At 45.3% G+C, this 22,360-nt stretch overlaps 1 long non-coding RNA gene across 1 annotated transcript; it reads left to right on the top strand.

Annotated features, from left to right (window-relative positions):
• Positions 1–13,131: 13,131 nt before the first annotated feature.
• Positions 13,132–15,594, top strand: LOC125523345. The gene is made up of 3 exons (XR_007290207.1): positions 13,132–13,685; positions 13,851–14,201; positions 15,294–15,594. It is a non-coding gene; the product is annotated as an uncharacterized LOC125523345 (long non-coding RNA).
• Positions 15,595–22,360: the final 6,766 nt, after the last annotated feature.

Below are 22,360 nucleotides of genomic sequence, written 5' to 3'. Positions count from 1 at the left end.
CCGGCGGAGCTCCGGAACAGGCCCCAAGATGGGATCTCGTGGATACAGAAAGTTATGGCGGTGGAATTAGGGTTTTGGCTCCATATCTGATCGTTTGGGGGTACGTGGATATATATAGGAGGAAGGAGTACGTCGGTTGAGCAATAGGGGGCCCACGAGGGTGGAGGGCGCGCCTGGGGGGGGGGGGGTAGGCGCCCCCCCTACCTCATGGCCTCCTGTTCCTTTTCTTGATGTAGGGTCCAAGTCTCTCAGATCATAATCTTCCTAAAAATCATGTTCCCGAAGGTTTCATTCCGTTTGGACTCCGTTTGATATTCCTTTTCTTCGAAACCCTAAAACATGCAAAAAACAACAATTCTGGGCTGGGCCTCTGGTTAATAGGTTAGTCCCAAAAATAATATAAAAGTGGATAATAAAGCCCAGTAATGTCCAAAACAGTAGATAATATAGCATGGAGCAATCAAAAATTATAGATACGTTGGAGACGTATCAAGCATCCCCAAGCTTAATTCCTGCTCGTCCTCGAGCAGGTAAATGATAAAAACATAATTTTTGATGCAGAGTGCTACTTGGCATAATTTTAATGTAATTCTTCTTAATTGTGGTATGAATATTCAGATCCGAAAGATTCAAGACAAAAGTTCATATTGACATAAAAATAATAGTAATTCAAGCATACTAACTAAGCAATTATGTCTTCTCAAAATAACATGGCTAAAGAAAGTTATCCCTACAAAATCATATAGTATGGATATGCTCCATCTTCACCACACAAAATATTTAAATCCTGCACAACCCCGATGACAAGCCAAGCAATTGTTTCATACTTTTGACATTCTCAAAACTTTTTCAATTTTCACGCAATACATGAGCGTGAGCCATGGACATAGCACTATAGGTGTAATAGAATGGTGGTTGTGAAGAAGACAAAAAGGGAGAAGATAGTTTCACATCAACTAGGCGTATCAACGGGCTATGGAGATGCCCATCAATAGATATCAATGTGAGTGAGTAGGGATTGCCATGCAACGGATGCACTAGAGCTATAAGTATATGAAAGCTCAAAAAGAAACTAAGTGGGTGTGCATCCAACTTGCTTACTCATGAAGACCTAGGGCAATTTGAGGAAGCCCATCATTAGAATATACAAGCCAAGTTCTATAATGAAAAATTCCCACTAGTATATGAAAGTGATAACATGAGAGACTCTCTACTATGAAGATCATGATGCTACTTTGAAGCACAAGTGTGGTGAAAGGATAGTAACATTGTCCCTTCTCTCTTTCTCTCTCTCTTTTTATTTGGGCCTTTTCTTTTTTATGGCCTCTTTTTTCGTCCAGAGTCTCATCCCGACTTGTGGGGGAATCATAGTCTCCATCATCCTTTCCTCACTGGGACAATGCTCTAATAATGATGATCATCACAACTTTTATTTTTCTTACAACTCAACAATTACAACTCGATACTTAGAACAAAATATGACTCTATATGAATGCCTCCGGCGGTGTACCGGGATATGCAATGAATCAAGAGTGACACGTATGAAAGAATTATGAATGGTGGCTTTGCCACAAATACGATGTCAAATACATGATCATGCTAAGCAATATGACAATGATGGAGTGTGTCATAATAAACGGAAGGATGGAAAGTTGCATGGCAACATATCTCAGAATGGCTATGGAAATGCCATAATAGGTAGGTATGGTGGTTGTTTTGAGGAAGGTATATGGTGGGTGTATGATACCGGCGAAAGGTGCGCGGTATTAGAGAGGCTAGCAAAGGTGGAAGGGTGAGAAAAGTGCGTATAATCCATGGACTCAATATTAGTCATAAAAAACTCATATACTTATTGCAAAAATCTACAAGTTATCAAAGAAAAGTATTACGCGCATGCTCGTAGGGGGATAGATTGGTAGGAAAATACCATCGCTCGTCCCCGACCGCCACTCATAAGGAAGACAATCAATAAATAAATCATGCTCCGACTTCATCACATAACGGTTCACCATACGTGCATGCTACGGGAATCACAAGCTTCAAAACAAGTATTTCTCAAATTCACAACTACTCAACTAGCACAACTTTAATATCACCATCTTCATATCTCAAAACAATTGTCAAGCATCAAACTTATCATAGTATTCAACACACTCATAAGAAAGTTTTATTATTAATCCTGTGTACCAAGAATATTACGATTTTAAGCAAATTACCATGCTATTTAAGACTCTCAAAATAATCTAAGTGAAGCATGAGAGATCAATAGTTTCTATAAAACAAATCCACCACCGTGCTCTAAAAGATATAAGTGAAGTACTAAAGCAAAATTATATAACTCAAAAGATATAAGCGAAGCACATAGAGTATTCTAACAAATTCCAAATCATGTATGGCTCTCTCAAAAGGTGTGTACAGCAAGGATGATTGTGGTAAACTAAAAAGCAAAGACTCAAATCATACAAGACGCTCCAAGCAAAACACATATCATGTGGCGAATAAAAATATAGCTCCAAGTAAAGTTACCGATAGAAGTAGACGAAAGAGGGGATGCCTTCTGGGGCATCCCCAAGCTTTGGCTTTTAGGTGTCCTTAGATTATCTTGTGGGTGCCATTGGCATCCCCAAGCTTAGGCTTTTGCCACTCCTTGTTCCATAATCCATCAAATCTTTACCCAAAACTTGAAAACTTCACAACACAAAACATAAAGTAGAAAATCTCATGAGCTCCGTTAGCGAAAGAAAATAAAAGACCACTTCAAGGTACTGTAATGAACTCATTCTTTATTTATATTTGTGTTATACCTACTGTATTCCAACTTCTCTATGGTTTATAAACTATTTTACTAGCCATAGATTCATCAAAATAAGCAAACAACACACGAAAAACAGAATCTGTCAAAAACAGAACAGTCTGTAGTAATCTGTAGCTAGCGCAAGATCTGGAACCCCAAAAATTCTAAAATAAATTTCTGGACGTGAGGAATTTATCTATTAATCATTTTAAAAAATAATTAACTAAATAGCACTTTCCAAATAAAAAAGGAAATAGTTCTCGTGATCGCTAAAGTTTCTGTTTTTTTACAGCAAGTTCAACAAGACTTTCCCCAAGTCTTCCCAACGGTTCTACTTGGCACAAACACTAATTAAATGCAAAAAACACAACCAAAACTGAGGATAGATAAATTATTTATTAATAAACAGGAGAAAAAAGTAAGGAATAAAAATAAAATTGGGTTTCCTCCCAACAAGCGCTATCGTTTAACGCCCCTAGCTAGGCATAACAAGCAAGAATAGATCTAGGTATTGCCATCTTTGGTAGGCAATCCATAAGTGGCTCTCATAATAGATTCATAAGGTAATTTAATTTTATTTCTAGGAAAGTGTTCCATGCCTTTCCTTAATGGAAATTGTAATCTAATATTTCCTTCCTCCATATCAATAATTGCACCAATCGTTCTAAGGATAGGTCTACCAAGAATAATAGGACATGAAGGATTGCAATCTATGTCAAGAACAACAAAATCTATGGGCGCATAATTCCTATTTGCAACAACAAGAACATCATTAATTCTTCCCATAGGTTTCTTAATAGTGGAATCCGCAAGGTGCAAATTTAGAGAGCAATCATCAAAATCACGGAAACCTAACAAATCACACAAAGTCTTTGGAATCGTGGAAATGCTAGCATCCAAATCACATAAAGCATAGCATTCATGATCTTTAATTTTAATTTTAATAGTTGGTTCCCACTCATCATAAAGTTTTCTAGGGATAGAAAGTTCCAATTCAAGTTTTTCTTCATAAGATTGGATCAAGGCATCAACGATATGTTTAGTAAATGCTTTATTTTGACTATAAGCGAGAGGAGAATTTAGCACGGATCGCAACGAGGAAATACAATCAATCAAAGAGAAATTTTCATAGTTAAATTCCTTGAAATCCATAATAGTGGGTTTAGCAAAATCTAGGGTTTTAATTTCTTCAATCCCACTTTTATCAAATTTAGCATCAAGATCAAAAAATTCCGAATTCTTAGAACGCCTTCTAGGTAAAGGTGGATCATATTAAGTCCCATCATCATCAAGATTCATATTGAAAAAAGAATATTTAATAGGGGACACATCAATAACTTTTAGATCTTCATCATTATTTTCATAGGAACTAGAAGAACACGCTCTTATAAAGGCATCTTTCTTAGCACGCATACTAGCGGTTCTTTCTTTGCACCCATCAATGAAAATTCTCATGGCTTTGAGAGACTCATTGATATCATGCTTAGGTGGAATAGATCTAAGTTTCAAAGAATCAACATCAAGAGCAATTCTATCAACGTTCCTAGCCAAATCATCAATCTTAAGCAATTTTTCTTCAATCATAGCATTAAAATTCTTTTGCGAAGTAATAAATTCTTTAATATTAGATTCAAAATCAGAGGGCATCTTATTATAATTTCCATAAGAATTGTTGTAGGAATTACCATAATTATTAGAGGAATTACTAGGATAAGGCCTAGGATTAAAATTTCCTCTATACGCGTTGTTACCAAAATTGTTCCTACCAACAAAATTCACATCCATAGATTCATTATTATTCTCAAACAAAGTAGACAAGGGCATATCATTAGGATCAGAAGAAACTCTTATTAGCAAATAATTTCATAAGTTCATCCATCTTTCCACTCAATACATTAATTTCTTCTATCGCATGCACCTTTTTATTAGTAGATCTTTCAGTATGCCATTGAGAATAATTAACCATAATATTATCTAGGAATTTAGTAGCTTATCCTAATGTGATTTCCATAAAAGTGCCTCCCGTGGCCGAATCTAAAAGATTTCTAGAAGCAAAATTCAATCCGGCATAAAAATTTTGTATAATCATCCACAAATTTAAACCATGAGTAGGGCAATTACGTAACATTAATTTCATTCTCTCCCAAGCTTGTGCAACATGTTCATGATCAAGTTGCTTAAAGTTCATAATATCGTTTCTAAGAGAGATGATCTTAGCGGGAGGAAAATACTTAGAGATAAAAGCATCTTTGCACTTGTTCCATGAATCAATACTATTTTTAGGCAAAGACGAAAACCAAGCTTTAGCACGATCTCTAAGTGAAAAAGGAAATAGCTTCAATTTAACAATATCATTATCCACATATTTCTTCTTTTGCATGTCACACAAATCAACAAAGCTATTTAGATGGGTAGCGGCATCTTCACTAGGAAGGCCGGAAAACGGATCTTTCATGACAAGATTTAGCAAAGTAGTATTAATTTCACAAGATTCAACATCGGTAAGAGGAGCAATCAGAGTGCTAATAAAATCATTGTTTGTCACATCCCTAGTTCTGGTATGACCTAGGCTAGCCCTTCATGTTTGCATCATGTTTAAATTCCATTTACATTTGAAATGGGGATTTGTGAAACCCTCAGAATCATTTCTGAAAATGACCCAAGTAAAAATTGCTCCAAAAAGGTCCAAGAAAATGCTCCTGTTGCTCTCTGAAAATATTGGACAGAGATAAAAATCAAACCAATATTTTAAAGAGCTCATAAGTATTTATTTTGGGCATTTGGAATTAATCCAGTATTTATTTGCGTTGGATAAATATTTTTTTATATACAAAATATTGTCCAATAATTCTGAATTTTGGTGAGGGGCTTTGGATTAATTCCTTAGGTCCCTGCAAATTTGACAGAATTAAATAAAATGATTTGGTATTTTTATTAAATCAAAACAAATGTCAGAAAATAGAAAACAAAAACAAAATAGAGAAAAAAAGAGGAACTACCTGGACTTACCTGGGCCACTTGCTGGCCTGGCACTGCAGACAACCGGCCCAGCTGTGCGGCCCAGCTAGCCCAGCTCGCCTCCTCCTCTGTCGTCTTCCTCCCGCCATGAGGACGAGCGCGTGGCCGCCGCGCGCGAGCACGCGCCGGTCACCTCCTACTTCCCTGCTCGCCGCTGGAGGCATCAGAGGGCGACACGCACCCCCTTGAAAATCCCTCGACCCTCTCTGAAAGTGCAACTATCCCTAGGTTGCTTTTGGTAATTCATAACAAAATATAGCTCATTGAGCTAATGCTATTCCAAGATGATTATTTCAGGAAAGCTCAATGAATGGCATGGCATGGATGTTAAAGTGGAACCCTCAAAATGCTAAGGACAAAGGATTGGCTCAAGCTGAAAAGCTCAAGACTCTTCATTTTATATTTTAGTGATCCAAGATCACATTGAGTCCATAGGAAAAGCCAATACTATCAAGGAGGGATGAGGTGTTGCTTAATGAGCCTCTTGCTTCATGTGCTTAGAGATATGCTCCAAAACCCTCAACTACTTTCCCATATCCACATATGACCTAAACCCTAAGCCAAACTCGGTCCTACCGATTCTTCCTATCCGGCGCCACCGAGTTTCACTTGTCATAACCCCCTGCCAAACCCTAGCAATTCGGTCCTACCGATAGGGATCTCGGTCTCACCGAGATGGGATTGCAAACTCTCTGTTTCCCTTTCGTAACTTTTCGGTCTCACCGAAAGAGCGAATCGGTCCCACCGAGATTGCAATGTAAACTCAGTGTTTCCCCTTTGTAACTTTTCGGTCTCACCGAGTTCCACTCGGTCCCACCGAAAGAGCAAATCGGTCCCACCGAGTTTGCCTGACCAACTCTCTGGTTAGATAATTACCAAAATTGGTCTCACCGAGTTTGTGTAATCAGTCTCACCGAGATTACGTTATGCCCAAACCCTAACCATATCGGTCCTACCGAGTTGCATGTCAGTCCCACCGAAAATCTCTAACGGTCACTAGGTTTACATTTTCGGTCCGACCGAGTTTATTGATTCGGTCCCACCGAGATTGGAAAACTGTGTAACGGTTGGATTTTGTGTGGAGGCTATATATACCCCTCCACCTCCTCTTCATTCGTGGAGAGAGCCATCAGAACACATACACAATTCCAACTCATATGTTCTGAGAGAGAACCACCTACTCATGTGTTGAGACCAAGATATTCCATTCCTACCATATGAATCTTGATCTCTAGCCTTCCCAAGTTGCTTTCCACTCAAATCTTCTTTCCACAAAATCCAAATCCTATGAGAGAGAATTGAGTGTTGGGGAGACTATCATTTGAAGCACAAGAGCAAGGAGTTCATTACCTACACACCATTTGTTACTTCTTGGAGAGTGGTGTCTCCTAGATTGGCTAGGTGTCACTTGGGAGCCTCCGACAAGATTGTGGAGTTGAACCAAGGAGTTTGTAAGGGCAAGGAGATCGCCTACTTCGTGAAGATCTACCGCTAGTGAGGCAAGTCCTTCGTGGGCGATGGCCATGGTGGGATAGACAAGGTTGCTACTTCGTGGACCCTTTGTGGGTGGTTGCTTCTTCGTGGACCCCTTCGTGGGTGGAGCCCTGTGTGGACTCGCGCAACCGTTGCCCTTGGGTGGAGCCCTGTGTGGACTCGCGCAACCGTTACCCTTCGTGGGTTGAAGTCTCCATCAACGTGGATGTAGGATAGCACCACCTATCCGAACCACGGGAAAAACATCCGTGTCTCCAATTGCGTTTGAATTCTTCAAACCCTTCCCTTTACATTCTTGCAAGTTGCATGTTTTACTTTCCGCTGCCTATATACTCTTTGCATGCTTGCTTGAATTATGTGATGATTGCTTGACTTGTCCTAAATTAGCTAAAATCTGCCAAGAACTAAAATGGGAAAAGGTTAAGTTTTTATTTGGTCAAAAACCCCTCGACCCTCTCCTCCTCTCCCTCGCTCTCCCTCCTCCCCTGGACCTCTCTCTCTCACCCCCCTCGAACGGCTCCGTCGCCACCGCTTGCCGTTGCCGTGTCCACCGTGCTCCCCTCGCCTCGCTGCTGTGTCCAAAAGCTCCGGCCCCGCACCCCCCCCGCCAAGCCACGCGAGCGGAGGCGCCCTGCAGCGGCTCCCCCGACCTCTTCTTCAACCTTGGTCCACCAGAGATCCCCTTCGCCGCCCGCTCGCTTCGACGCTTCCCCGAGCCAAACAAGCCGCCCATCTGACTCCCTGTGAGCTCTGCCATCTTCTCCCCTGCTCCCCGCACTCGTACGCTTCCTCTAGCCGCCTCCTCTACCGCAGCCGAGCCGCTCCGCCGCACGAGCTCGATGCCGGCGTCACTCCGGTGACCTTTTGGTCACCGCTGGTGCCTAACGCACTCCCCGCACCCCCACGAGTCCGACGCGCCAAACCGGGGCTCCTGCCATGCTCTGCATCATCGACTCGTTCGATGCCCGAACTCCGGTCACCGCCGCGAGCCCCGCTCCGACAAACTCCGGCCACCCCGTGCCCTCCCGCTTGCTCCATCCGACGCGGACGAGCTCCAGCTCCTCGCCTGTGGTCTCCGCCGCGCTTTTGGCCGCCGGAGCGACGATTCCCGAGCCCCTCCGTCGCATTCGGCCTCGCCGGCGGCTAAACAGCCGGTGGGATTTGACCCCTTTGACCACACCGGCTGTCAGGTGGGCCCCATGGGTCAGGTGGTAGCTTAAGGCTAATCACCCTCTAACTAAACCCCTGTGCAACTGACCAGTGGGCCCCAACGACACTAATCCTATAATTAGGATAAACTAACCCCCTGTTAACTAACTGGTCACTAACGTGTGGACCCCACACGTCAGGTTTGACCTGGTCAGCCCTGCTGACGCCTCTGTGATGTCATGCTGACGCAATAATGATTTTTCTGGATTTTAAATAATTCAGAGAATTCCAGAAAATGTTCGAAACTTCAAAAATTCATAGGAATTCAACTGTAGCTCAGATTGAAATAATTTATATATGAAAAATTATCAGAAAAATTCAATCTATCCATCTGTACCATCTCATGCATGACAAACCAACCTATACATGCTGTATATATGAAAACATATAAATGGCATATTTAAGAGCTTAATTTGGAGTTGCATTTGAACCCTTGGTTCAAATGGACTTCAACCAAATAAATGCTAGATGCATTAACTCAAACAACATCACATACTCATGCCATGTTCATGCATCATATGTTGCATATGCTTGTGTTTGATCCGACACCGTTCCTTCTCGATAGGTCCTGCTCCGGAGAGTGTTCGAGAGTACCTGTCTGAGGAGCAGTGCCCCCCTGTTGATCTACCAGGCAAGCAACCCCCCTTGTTCATTCCGATACAATCCTACTCTCTCGCTCCTGCTCTCATTTATTGCATTAGGACAACAACGATTCAACTGCTACTTTATGCTGCGGTAGTTGAACCCATTCCTCTGCATGACCTGTCATTGCCACAGTAAATAGTTAAAACCCACTAGCATGTGTAGGAGTTGATTGAGCCATGTTGTGTTCCTACCATGCTTTGCCTGCTATTGCTTAGAGTATGTCAGGTCTGATTCATCGGGAATGAATTGGAGTGTTACGATATGATCGGTGCTGAGAGTTAAGCGTGTGAACACGATTTGGTAAAGGTAGCGGTGAGAGGCCATGTAGGAGTACATGGTGGGTTGTCTCATTGGGACCGTCCTTAAGAACTGAGTTCTGTGTAAGTTGTCCAATGACTAGCTACTACCACACATTGGGCTCCGGGCGCTCCAAGCTCTCTCGACTTATTAACCGCCTTGATCTCTGTCCAGGAGTTGCAAATAGTTTCTGGTGTTTGTAGGTAGTGCTATTTTTCTACCGAGTGGCACCCGGCAGGGTGGACTTGGGACAGACTAGGCACACGTGGCCCGGTGTACCGAGTGGCACCCGGATGGTGGGCTCGGGAACCCTGTACACATCGTTTGGGGCCGTGAGCGAAACCCCGGCCGGATCTCCTTGCGGATGGAACCCGAATAGGTGATAAACCTGGACTAGAGTCTTGTGTGGTTAGTCAGGTCGTGGCCGACACCCTCGCCAGGCTTCCGCTTGAAGGTTGCCGAGATACATGACGTGATTATGGTGATAAGTGGTGAGAGCGTGTGTGAAGAAGTACACCCCTGCAGGGTTATCATGATCTATTCGAATAGCCGTGTCCTCGGTTATGGACTTCTTGGATGCTTACGTGGTACATAGACAACTTAAAGTGGATACTCTAAAATGCTCAAGACAAGTGTGAGTGCTATGGATGGCCTTCTCGTAGAGAGACGGGATGAATCCATAGTAGTGTATTGATGTGGTGATTAGTGGACTCGTGTGCGCTGCCTCACCTCAAAGAAGTTTCTCGTTGTCGTAGAACAGGATAGCCACTGAGTCAAAGCTGGCTTGCTGCAACTAAACCCCACATTACCTTCTTGATACAAATGCATGTATGATAGGATCTGATGTAAGTCTTGCTGAGTACCTTTGTACTCACGTTTGCTTTATTTATGTTTTGCAGGTGAGACATCTGTCTCACTAGTAGTACCGCTTGGACTTCGACGAGTAGCTTGTTACCTCAGCTACGATCTTGTACCTTGGAGGGACTTGTAGATAGTCAGGCTTCTCGGCCTTTTTCTTTTGTAGTTGTCTGTACTCAGACATGTAATGCTTCCGTTGCTTGTATGCTCTGAATGATGGGTCATGTGACCCCTGTTTGTATTTAATGCTATGTGGCTCTTCTGGCCTTTATCTATATGAGTTTGCGTTATGTTGTGATGCCATGTTGTACAGCACATACTTGCATGTTATGCGTACGTGTGACGTGTATTGCTATGTGTGGGATCCGACAATCTAGTTGTTTATCCTTGGCAGCCTCTCTTATGGGGAAATGTAGTCTAGTGCTTCCTTGAGCCATAGTAGTCCGCTACAGCCCGGTTCACCGGAGTCCTGCTAGCCCAGCACTACTGCTCAGAACACTTGACTGGCCGGCATGTGTTTCCACTTCGTTCCTATGTCTGTCCCTTCGGGGAAATGTCACGCGGTGACTTCCAGAGTCCTGTTAGCCCAGTGCTACAGCCCGGATTCATACGCTGTTGACCGACATGCTCGATGTGATTCATGTATGCCTGTCTCCATAGGTCTGTGCCGCTTTGGGTTCACGACTAGCCATGTCGGCCGGGTTCTCTGTCATATGGATGCTAGCGACACTATCATATACGTGAGCCAAAAGGCGCAAACGGTCCGGGCCATGGTAAGGCGACACCCGTGGGGATACCGTGCGTGAGGCCGCAAAGTGATATGAGGTGTTACATGCTAGATCGGTGTGACTTAGAATCGGGGTCCCGACAGCTTTGGTATCAGAGCCTGACTGCCTGTAGGATTACCAAGCCAACCTGGTCGAAGTTGGGTCTAGAAATTCTTTAGCTATATAGGGGAATTGATTGTGGAAGGGAACGTAAGGCTCTTTTTACTCCTTATACCTCATGCCTTCTGATCTGAGTCATCCTATCTTTCCTACGGGGTTAAGGAACTAGGCTTTCTCTTCCGTCTATCAGGATCACGTGTTACTACTCCGTAGTCTCTGGGATTGGTTGATCTGAGTCATATCCCAGTTTGAGTACCTCCGGTGTAGCCTGATTAGCAATATCCCAGAACCTTGAGTGATGATGTTGAGTATGGTGCTACCCCGTCTTTGGCAGAATGTCTCATTTCGAGCATTTTACTGCCGTTATGCTGCCGGAATTGTCCTAGGAGTTCAAGAGATAGTATTTTTCCTCGTACTATAATCTACATCCTTATGATGATGCTGAATCCATCCTTGTTTCCTTGGTTGGTCTCAGGATGTCGTCAGGTTAACCGAAGTTCTGTTGCTCGTAAGCCGGAACCACGGAGATGGTAGGGATGAGGATCTCCCGACACCTTCACGTTGGCAGAGTTCATGTTAGAGATGGAGAAGAACAAGCAGAGTCTAACCGCTTGTTAGCACGTATTGAGGAGAACACCTCCCATCAGCAAAGGAGTCAGCGTCCATCTATGATTTCATTGGTCTGAAACCCACCTACCTTCCATCATTCCATTGAACCACTCGATGCAGATGACTGCTCCGTAGTATCACACACAAGCTGCATTCTGCGAACGTAGCTGAAAGTGACAAGGTCACCTATGCTGCTTATCATCTGGAAGGTCCTGCTAGTATTTGGTGGCAGAACTATGAGGCTATGCTTCAGCTGCCAGATACCACCTGGGAGAGATTTCACCGAGCTTTTCGCGGATCACATTCCTCAGGCTCTCATGGACCGCAAGAAGGAGGAGAAGAGTTCTGTAGTTTCCACTCAGGATAAGATGGCTGTTGATGCTTACAGTAGAGAGTTGAGAACCTTGCCCCGCCTATGCTACAGAAGAAGGTGTCCACGGACGCCAGAAGCACGGCTAGGTTCCGGAAGGGTCTCAACCCCAAGTTGCGTCGTGATCTCCACTTGCATCATTGCAATACATTCCAGGCTCTTGTGAACAAGGCCATTAACGCAGAAACAGCTCAACTCACTTACGAGGAGTCTCGTAAGCACACCCGTGATTTGGGTTCTTCTTCCGGTTCTACTTCGCAGAAGCGCCGGATTTTGGGTTCCGAACTCCGCTCTTCCCCCGGTTATACACCAAGGCCTTCTTATGTGGCGCCTCACCCAGTTCAACCGTATGCTCCACCTAGGCCTATCGGTAGACCTCTTGTCAATGCGGGTCCACGTCCTACCTCAGGAACCTTGCTTCACATGCAGAGAGGCCAGGACACTATACACGTGACTGCTGCCAAACCAACTATGCTCCACCCCAGCGTGAGGAGTCTGTTGGCCGTGGTAAGCCATCACGCAAGATGATTAGTGTCAAGTCAGCTCCCACTGAACGTGGATGTGTGCATCACGTCTCAGCTAAAGGCGCTCATGATGATTTGGATGTCGTTCTTGGCACACACTACACCACGACACAAGTTTAAGGGCAATTAACTGCCGGGAAAAATCAACAATTTGGGGCAATTAACTGCCGGGAAAGTTTTGTCTGCCTGGAAAAACTGTACATGTCACTGTAACTGCCGGGAATGAGAAAGGAAGAAGGGCAGATCATCTGCCAGCATCTTTAGGGTCAGCCTAATTGCCCTCGAATCCCAATGGGGTCAGGTGCACTGCCGGGAACCACGTTGATGGGGCCAAAATTTTTGGGCCCAATAGGTGCGAAACGGTAGAAGTCGCTGGAAAGCCCACCCACGGCCTTAATTTCTTTCCCCTTGTCACTCCTTCTTCCCGCTTCTTGTTCCTTCTTCCCCCAGCCGCCGCAATGTTCCGCCCACCCTGGCAACACCGTCGCCGACCTGGCCCGTCCACATTGGTTGGCAAAGCACTGCCACCCCCACCCCCTTCATCAAGCATGTCGCCTCCCTGCACCCCTGACCCATGCCGCCCCTCCCGCACCCCGAGTCCCTGACCCACGCCGCCACCCAGTCCCCTCGACGGCCGGCACCCGCGCGCCCTCCGACCCATGCCGCCACCCAGTCCCCATCGGCAATGACCTACACCCACGCTTCCGACGTCTCACGCTGCCACCCAGTACCAATCGGTGATGACCTACACCAGCAATCCACGCCGCCGCCCGTCCCCATCGATCCACTTTGCAACCATGCCCCCACCCAGAACCGCCGCCCCATTCCTCGAGCACGACGCTGCCTTAGCCCCCTCACCACCCACGTCGCTGTGCCAATCCCCCACCACGAAACCTCCCCATCCCCTTCGCCATTGCCGCCTCTGCTTCGCATCGCACAGCAGCACGACATCTTGCGTCAAAGGAGAAGGTCCAAGTGAAGTAAGTTATTCATTAACTTGATTTCACTTGTGTTCTACATCAAAGTGCTCCATATGTGATGCTTCTTACTAAAGGGAATCCCGTCTCAACACATCAAAACATCAATTAAAAAGATTTGGCACTAGTTGTGGTTTGTTGATATTGTTTGTTATTCTTGCGCACCAGGTGTTTGAGTTTTTGTCAAACCAATAGCAACATCCTCGGAGTGAGTCGCAGCTACAGGCCGCCCTTGAGCTCTGTTCATACTTTTTTTATTATGTTGTGACATGCAGGTTTTTGTTGTTGTGTGATTTATTAAATTTGGCTATGAGTCTAACTGGATCTGATAGGTAAGAGGCTCAAGCTGAACCCCTGACCCTCTTATGTCTCTCCATGTGCCTTCTGATCCGGTGAAGGATACACCAGCGCCAGCCACGTACTGGTCAAGATCGATGGTTAGTGGCCCTGCTCTGCCCGCATATAGCCTCAATGGGGATGCTGTCTACGTTAGCTTAGTGCAGAATTAGATAAGGCCAGGTACTTTACTAAATCGTTGTCCTATGCCACATTGCTAAATACAGTAATTATTTGGGAAGTTTACATCCACTGAATTTCTATCTTGGCAAAAGCAAATCCTGATTTGGTGCTGATTTTTGCCATCTGCAACTCCTTCTTTTAGTTATAATTATGTTGAGAACTAGTAAGATTCACACAAACATCTTATTTTGTATAATTTAATTTATCCTGAGTGATAGGCTTTATAGTGCCTTATTTCCTAATAGCTGCATAAATAACCCAATAAGCCTTCTGTCCTACATGAGTTTTCAGTTACGTTTGTAATTGCCTCTTTTGCTCTGATTTTTGGTTCTCAGCTAGCCATAGTGATATCATCAGAGACGTGTTTTAGGTATGATAGCAGGGGTGTTTGACATATGTGCTCGGCCAGGGAATCATTCCAGAATGTACCATATGTCAAACACCCCTGCTATCATACCTAAAAAATAGTATAGGACGGACTGAAAAATGAAAAGAAAAGAAGATATGCGCCTAGTGGTAAATACTTGTTTGTTTGATTGTCATATCTAATTAACATATTCATGCTCAGCTTCTTGGCATATGTAATTCCGGTTATATTTTATCATGGCTTCAACAAGAACAACCTCGCTGATTACATTGATCAACAAGAATACGCCTAAAACATGACGCTGGCTATTATTCTTCTAATATTTATCTTTCATATCCGTCCTTATGTTGATCAATTCCTGCGTGCTCTAATTAGTGCTAGTTCAAACTCATTACCTAGAGATATCATAAATCATTCCAAACAGGCCCTCTGTGGTTTTTTGTTGGGTGTACGAATTGAAGCTGAAGATGAAGTTGCAGTTAATGGTCATCCATCTTGCCGCGATTTCAACATTATCTCTGTTTTATTTTGACCCTTTTATTTTTTTGGCAGTAATGTTAGTCGTGAGATAAGTGGCACCACTAAGTCACAGGGAACTTGCTCTGCTTTTATTTTGACCCTTGTGGAATTCGGACCTGCTCTTTCTTGCAAGTAGTTGTCCAAATGGATTTGTGGAACATGTGTTCTTCTGAGCTGATCTAATTGGCCGCTTCTTTTTTTTACAGGTCATCGATATAATTCTTTTGCATCCACAAATTTGAAGAGGTGTGTTTTGTGAGCTAAAAGGATGTTCTGTTGGGTTCTGTTTCTCTGTGTTCTGTTTCTATTAACTGAAACAAGATGTTATATTTGGCGCTTTTGTCTATGGTGCAATATTGGACCTATGAACCTACAAATGTATGCCTATGTGTGCGTGGGCATACATGAAGGATCGTTGTGTTGTAATACTGTACTTGTGAACCTATATATGCTTGTATACATCATGGATTGTTGAGATACATATATTATGTCTAATTGATGCAACTTTAATTACTATGCGTGCGTGTTGTTACATATGTACCATACTTGTTGGCACAAAATGAAGTGAAGACAAATGAATTGGAAGGGGATTTGTGTGCAAACAAACTATACAATTAAGGGCAGAATAACTGCCAGCAATACTTCTATCTGCCCTGGATTGTGAGACTACCGGGAAAAAAACTATATGCCATGAATGGTCCTATCTGCCGGCAAAGGTTTGAACATGCAGGTCAGAGAAACTGCCGGGCATTCTCCTATCTGCCGGCAATTGTTTTTTCCGACGGGACTTTCTAGGGCAGTTCGTAAGTGCCGGCAAAATTCGTTCCCGGCAATTTCTCTGCCTCCATTGGCTAGTTTTCCCGGCAGATATGGTGACCCCAAAGTTTTTGTCATGGTGTAGTGACACTCCTTGTCAAATGTCATCCAGCTTCGGTTCCGTTTTCGATACCGGAGCATCTCACTCCTTCATCTCTGAAGGCTATGCTCGTTTGCACGACATGTCATTTTTTGATATGCCAACTCCACTTGAAATCCAAACTCCAGGGTCTAGATGGCAAACGACCAGAATAAGCCATGGTAATGAAATCCTTGTTGACAGACTTGTATTCCTTGCATCACTTATAGCCCTCAAGTCTCAGATATTAACATCATCTTGGGTATGGACTGGATGAAAGCTCATCATGCCAAGATTGATTGTTACACCAGGTCTGTTCAGCTTACACACCCATCTGGCAAGATAGTCACTGTCTCCACTAGAGTTGCAAAGCGTCAGCTCTATTCTCTTAATGCCAACCCTCTTCCAGACCTTGAAGATATCCCGGTAGTCCGTGACTTTCCGGATGTCTTTCCAGAGGAACTGCAGGTATTCCACCTGACAGAGATGTAGAGTTTGTCATAGATCTTATCCCAGGAACCGCTCCAATCTCTAGGAGACCTTACAAGATGGCACCCTTAGAACTAGCTGAGCTTAAGAAACAACTCGATGAATCCTTGCAAAAGGTTTCATCTGTCCTAGTTCTTCTCCTGGCTTGCCCCGTCCTCTTCGTCAAGAAGAAGGATGGTACGGACCGAATGGTTGTAGATTATCGTCCCGTTAATTTGGTCACGATAAAGAACAAGTATCCGCTCCCCAGGATCAACGACCTGTATGATCAGCTCGCTGGATCCTCAGTCTTTTCCAAGATGGATTTGAGGTTAGGCTACCACCAAATCAAGATCAGAAATGGGGACATTCCTAAGACGGCTTTTGTCACTCGTTATGGTCAGTACGAGTACACCGTCATGTCCTTTGGTCTAACCAACGCTCCAGCTACATTCTCCTGCTTGATGAACTCGATCTTCATGGAGTACTTAGATAAGTTCGTCGTGGTTTACCTCGATGATATCCTTATTTACTCGAAGAACGAGGAAGAGCATGCCGAACATCTTAGACTTGTGCTAGAAAAACTCAGAGAGCACCGCCTTTATGCCAAGTTCTCCAAGTGCGAATTTTGGTTGCCAGAAGTGACCTACCTCGGCCACGTAATCTCTGGTGAGGGCATTGCTGTCAATCCCGAAAGAGTCAGGCCGTTCTTGATTGGACTCCGCCTGAAACGGTTAAGGCAGTTAGGAGTTTCTTGGCCTAGCCAGTTATTGTCGCCGATTCGTTGAGAACTTCTCCCAAGTGGCCAAACCTCTCACCGGAACTTCTCAAGAAAGATAAAAAGTTTGGAGTGGTCCCCACAGTGTGAGCACAGTTTTTAGGAACTGAAAAGACGCCTGACTTCTGCTTCCCATACTTGTGCCACCGGATTTCACTAAGACTTTGTTATCTACTGCGACGCCTCACGACAGGGACTAGGTTGCATTCTTATGCAGATCGTCATGTGATTGCCTATGCATCTCGACAGTTGCATCCACATGAGGAGAATTATCCTACACATGATCTAGAGCTTGCAGCCGTAGTCTATGCGCTTAAGACATGGCAACATTGCCTTCTTGGTAAACGTTGCTAGATTTACACCGACCACCAAAGTCTCAAGTATATCTTCACCCAACCAGATTTGAACCTTAGGCAAAGACGTTGGTTGGAGTTGATCTCAGATTACGACTTAGGGATTACCTACACCCCGGGCAAGGGCAATGTCATGGCTGATGCGCTAAGTCGTAAGTCCTATTACAATAATCTTATGTTGCAGCAGGGCCAACCATTTCTCCATGAGGAATTCTGTAAGCTTAATCTTCACATTGCTCCTCACGGATTCCTTTCTACCTTGGTGGCGAAACCTACTCTTGTGGATCAGATCATCTCTGCTCAGAAGCAGGATACGGGAATTTCCCGGATCAACAGAAACATTGACAAGGGAGTTGGTGGCAGTTTCTCCTTAAATGATCGAGGTGTCGTTTTCTTTGAGAATCGCTTGGTGGTTCCCAAGAATCAACATCTGCGACAACTGATTCTTAAGGAGGCCCATGAATCTCCTCTCACGATTCATCCCGTTAGTACTAAAATGTATCAGGACCTACGCCAGAGGTTCTGGTGGACTAGGATGAAGAGAGAAATTGCTCAGTTTATTGCTAACTGCGACGTTTTTCGTCGTGTTAAGGCAGAGCATCAAAGGCCTGCTGGCACCCTTCAGCCTTTAGCTATTCCTGAATGGAAATGGGATAAAGTTGGTATGGACTTCATCACTGGCTTTCCCAGGACCAAGAGAGGGAATAATGCTATCTTCGTAGTCATTGATCGTCTTTCCAAAGTGGCTCACTTCCTACCTGTTCGAGAGAGTATCACTGCTAGTCAGCTCGCTGACTTATATATTTCTCGAGTAGTGTCACTTCATGGTGTTCCACTAGAGATCAATTCAGACTATGGTTGTCAGGACCCCGATTCCAAGTCACATCGATCTAGCGGTAACACCTCATATCACTTTGCGGCCTCACGCACGGTATTCCCACGGGTGTCGCCTTACCATGGCCCGGGACCGTTTGCGCCTTTTGGCTCACGTATATGATAGTGTCGCTAGCATCCATATGACAGAGAACCCGGGCCGACATGGCTAGTCATGAACCCAAAGCGGCACTAACCTATGGGGACATGCATACATGAATCACATCGAGCATGTCGGTCAGCAGCGTGTGAATCCGGGCTGTAGCACTGGGCTAACAGGACTCCGGGAACCCGGGCTGTAGCAGGCTAGGCAGGACTCCGGATGTCACCGCGTGACATTTCCCCGAAGGGACAGACACAGGAACGAAGTGAAACACATGCCGGCCAGTCAAGTGTCCTGAGCAGTAGTGCTGGGCTAACAGGACTCCGGTGAACCGGGCTGTAGCGGACTACTATGGCTCATGGAAGCACTAGACTACATTTCCCCATAAGAGAGGCTGCCAAGGATAAACAACTAGATTGTCGGATCCCACACATACCAAGCATTTCAATCATACACACAATATGCTCGATATGTGTAAATACAACATGGCATCACAACATAACTCTACAACTCAAGTATTTATTCATTAGGCTCCGAGGAGCGAGATATTACAAACATGGGTCTCATGACCCAACAATCATAGCATACAAGTCAAAGCACATGCGGAAGCTTAACATGTCTGAGAACAGACATCTACAAATGAAAAGGCTAAGAAGCCTGACTATCTACCAGATCCTGCCGAGGGCACAAGATCGTAGCTGAGGTATCAAGCTAAACGTCGAAGTCCACGCGGGAACTACTAGCGAGACGGAAGTCTCTCTCTCTACAAAACATAAATTAAGAAAACATGAGTACAAAGGTACTCAGCAAGACTTACATCAGAACTAACTACATATGCACCGGTATCAACAAAGGGGGTGGTGGAGTTTAACTGCAGCAAGCCAGCTTTGACTCAGTGGCTAATCTGAACTACGACCGCAAGCAACTCTTTTGAGGTGGCGCACACGAGTCCACATGTTCACCATTCAATACACCACTATGGATCCGCTCTCGTCTCCCTACGAGAAGGCCATCCATAGCACTCACACTTATCTTGCGAGTTTTAGAGTATCCACTTTCACTTGTCTATGAACTGTTATAGGCAAACCAGAAGTCCATTACCGCGGACACGGCTATTCGAATAGATGATGTTAACCCTGTAGGGGTGTACTTCTTCACACACGCTCTCACCACTTACCGCCGTTTACACGACATGTACTCGGCAACCTTCAAGCGGAAGCCCAACGAGGGTGTCGGCCACAGCCTACCTAAACACTCAAGTCTCTAGTCCAGGTTTATCACCTATCCAGGTTCCATCCGCAGGGTGTCCGGCCGAGGTTTCCACATACGGCCCCGGACGATGTGTACAGGGTTCCGAGACACCAAACGGGCGCCCGGCATGCCCGGCCACGGTGTATCTACCGCATCATAGCCCACCCCTAGGGTCAGCGCTACGCACGGCCACCAACACATATCCTATAAACACCAGAAACTAGTTGCAACTCCTGGACAGAGGACAAGGGTGATCAAGAAGCCGAGAGGGTCCATTGGTTTCGGGCCCAATGCGTGGTAGTAACTGTTTCATGGATCACAAACACAGAACTCAGTTCCTAAGGACGGTTTCAATGAGACAACCCACCATGTACTCCTACATGGCCTCTCACCGCTACCTTTACCAAATCATGTTCACACACTTAGCTCACACATAGTAGGACATGTGCATCACTGTTCCAATTCATCCCCGATGAATCAGACCTGACTCAACTCTAAGCAGTAGCAGGCATGACAAATAAGCATGAATGAGTAGGCACGTCAGGGCTCAAACAACTCCTACTCATGCTAGTGGATTTCATCTATTTACTGTGGCAATGACAGGTCATGTAGAGGAAAGGGGTTCAACTACCGCAACATGTAACAGTTGAATCGTTGTTGTCCTAATGCAGTAAAAGAGAGCAGGAGCGAGAGAGTGGGATTGTATCGGAATGAGCAAGGGTGTTTTGCTTGCCTGGCACTTCTGAAGATATTATAGCTCTTCATCGGTGTCATCGAACTCATCGTTGGAAGTACGTCTATCGAGAGGGGACGAATACCGGCAACAGAGAGGGAGAGCACAATCAATGCAATGCAACAATATGATGCATGATCATGACATGGAAATATGCTGTGATTTGGGCTAATGCAACAGAAAGTCATTTTAATTGAAGGGGAATTCAAAACTATATCAATTCCAACTCTAAACCTATTATGAAATTTGCCCTAATCATGTTTCATCCTAAACAGTGAGGTTAACTTTCTCAAACATGCATGAAAATGGTACAGATGGATTCCTTGAATTTTTCTGATAATTTTTCATATATAAATTATTTCATTTGAAGTTACGGTTGATTTTCTATGATTTTTAGAAGTTTATACTAATTTCTAGAATTTTCTGAATAAACTTAAATCCAGAAAGTGCTCTACTGCGTCAGCATGACCTCACAGTGACGTCAGCAGGTCAACGGCTCGGTCCAGGTCAAACCTGACATGTGGGGTCCACACGTCAGTGACACAGTTAACTAACAAGGTTAACTAAAATTAAACTAAACCTAATGTAGTTTAGTTAAGGCCTAGGCCCACATGTCAGAGGCTAATTAAAACTAACTAAATAAATTAACACTAACCTAGGTTAATTAGCAGGGCTAGCCCCCATGCGTCAGTGACCCAGGGTGGTCAAACCCTGGTCAGACGGGGTCAAACCCCTGGTCAAATCGGTCAAACCTGCCGACGACTAACCGCCGGCGAGGTCCAAGACGGCGGCGATGCACGGAGTCGCAGCACAGGCCACGGTTCGAGGCGCGGATGGCACCGTTGGGACCCTGAGCCTCGTCCGCGTCGGCTGGTGCTAGTGGGGTCGCCGGAGACGACCTAGATCGACGGCGGTGTCTGCTTCCACGGCGGCCGGAGTTCGGCGAAGGTGGACAGCGTGCTACGGTGCACGGGAGGATGAGTGGGTAGGTGTTCTGGGTTCCTGGGAACGCGCCGAGGACGAAAACATGCTCTGACGCGACGTTTGCGGGCTCTAGCCACGGCGGCGACAAGGCCGGCGGCGAGCAAGCTTTCAGGCGGGGTGGTGGAGCTAGCTAGGGCGCAAATTAGGCAACGGGGCATGGGGGAAACGGTGCAGCAGCTCACCGCAGTTCTTCTGGTGCTGCTGGCGAGGCAGGGGAGGCACGGGGTCCGGCGAATCGACGGCGGTGATCCACGGGTCCGAGGAGGAAGAAGAGCTCGGAGTCGTTGTCACGGAGCTCCTGGCGGCGCCTAGATTGGTGCAGAGGACGCGGGGGTCGAGGCGGAGCTCGTGGCATAGCTGGATGGCGTGGGAAGGGCGATGGCAGCGGTGAATGGCGGCGGTGTGTCCATGGAGGCTTCGGCCATGGCAGGGAACGGGCGAGGGCGAGAGCGAGGGAGGGAGAGATTGATCCATACGGGTCTGGGGGGTGGCGTGGCGTGACGGAAGGCTCAGGGCGCCCCGGGAAAGCAGGAGGTGGCTGGGCGCGCGCGTGCGTGCCACGGGCACACGCCCTTGTGCCTACTGGCACGAGGTTGAAGACAGGGGAGGAGTTGGGCTGGGCAAGCTACAGTGTTGGGCCGCACAGCTAGGCTGCAGGTAAGCCAGGTAAGTTTCTCCTTTCTCTATTTTATTTCCTATTTTATATTTTTCTGCAACTTTGTGGCTTTTCTAAAAATGCTTAGGCACTTTCAAAAATCATCAAACTGCTCATGCCCACTGTTCAGCATATAACCAACATGGAACATTTTAGTTTAGGATTATTTGGACATCTAAA

Source organism: Triticum urartu, chromosome 1 (assembly GCF_003073215.2).
Source record: "Triticum urartu cultivar G1812 chromosome 1, Tu2.1, whole genome shotgun sequence".
Lineage (NCBI taxonomy): Eukaryota > Viridiplantae > Streptophyta > Magnoliopsida > Poales > Poaceae > Triticum > Triticum urartu.
Note: the sequence above shows the minus strand (reverse complement) of the source record. Positions and strands in the feature narration are given on the sequence as shown.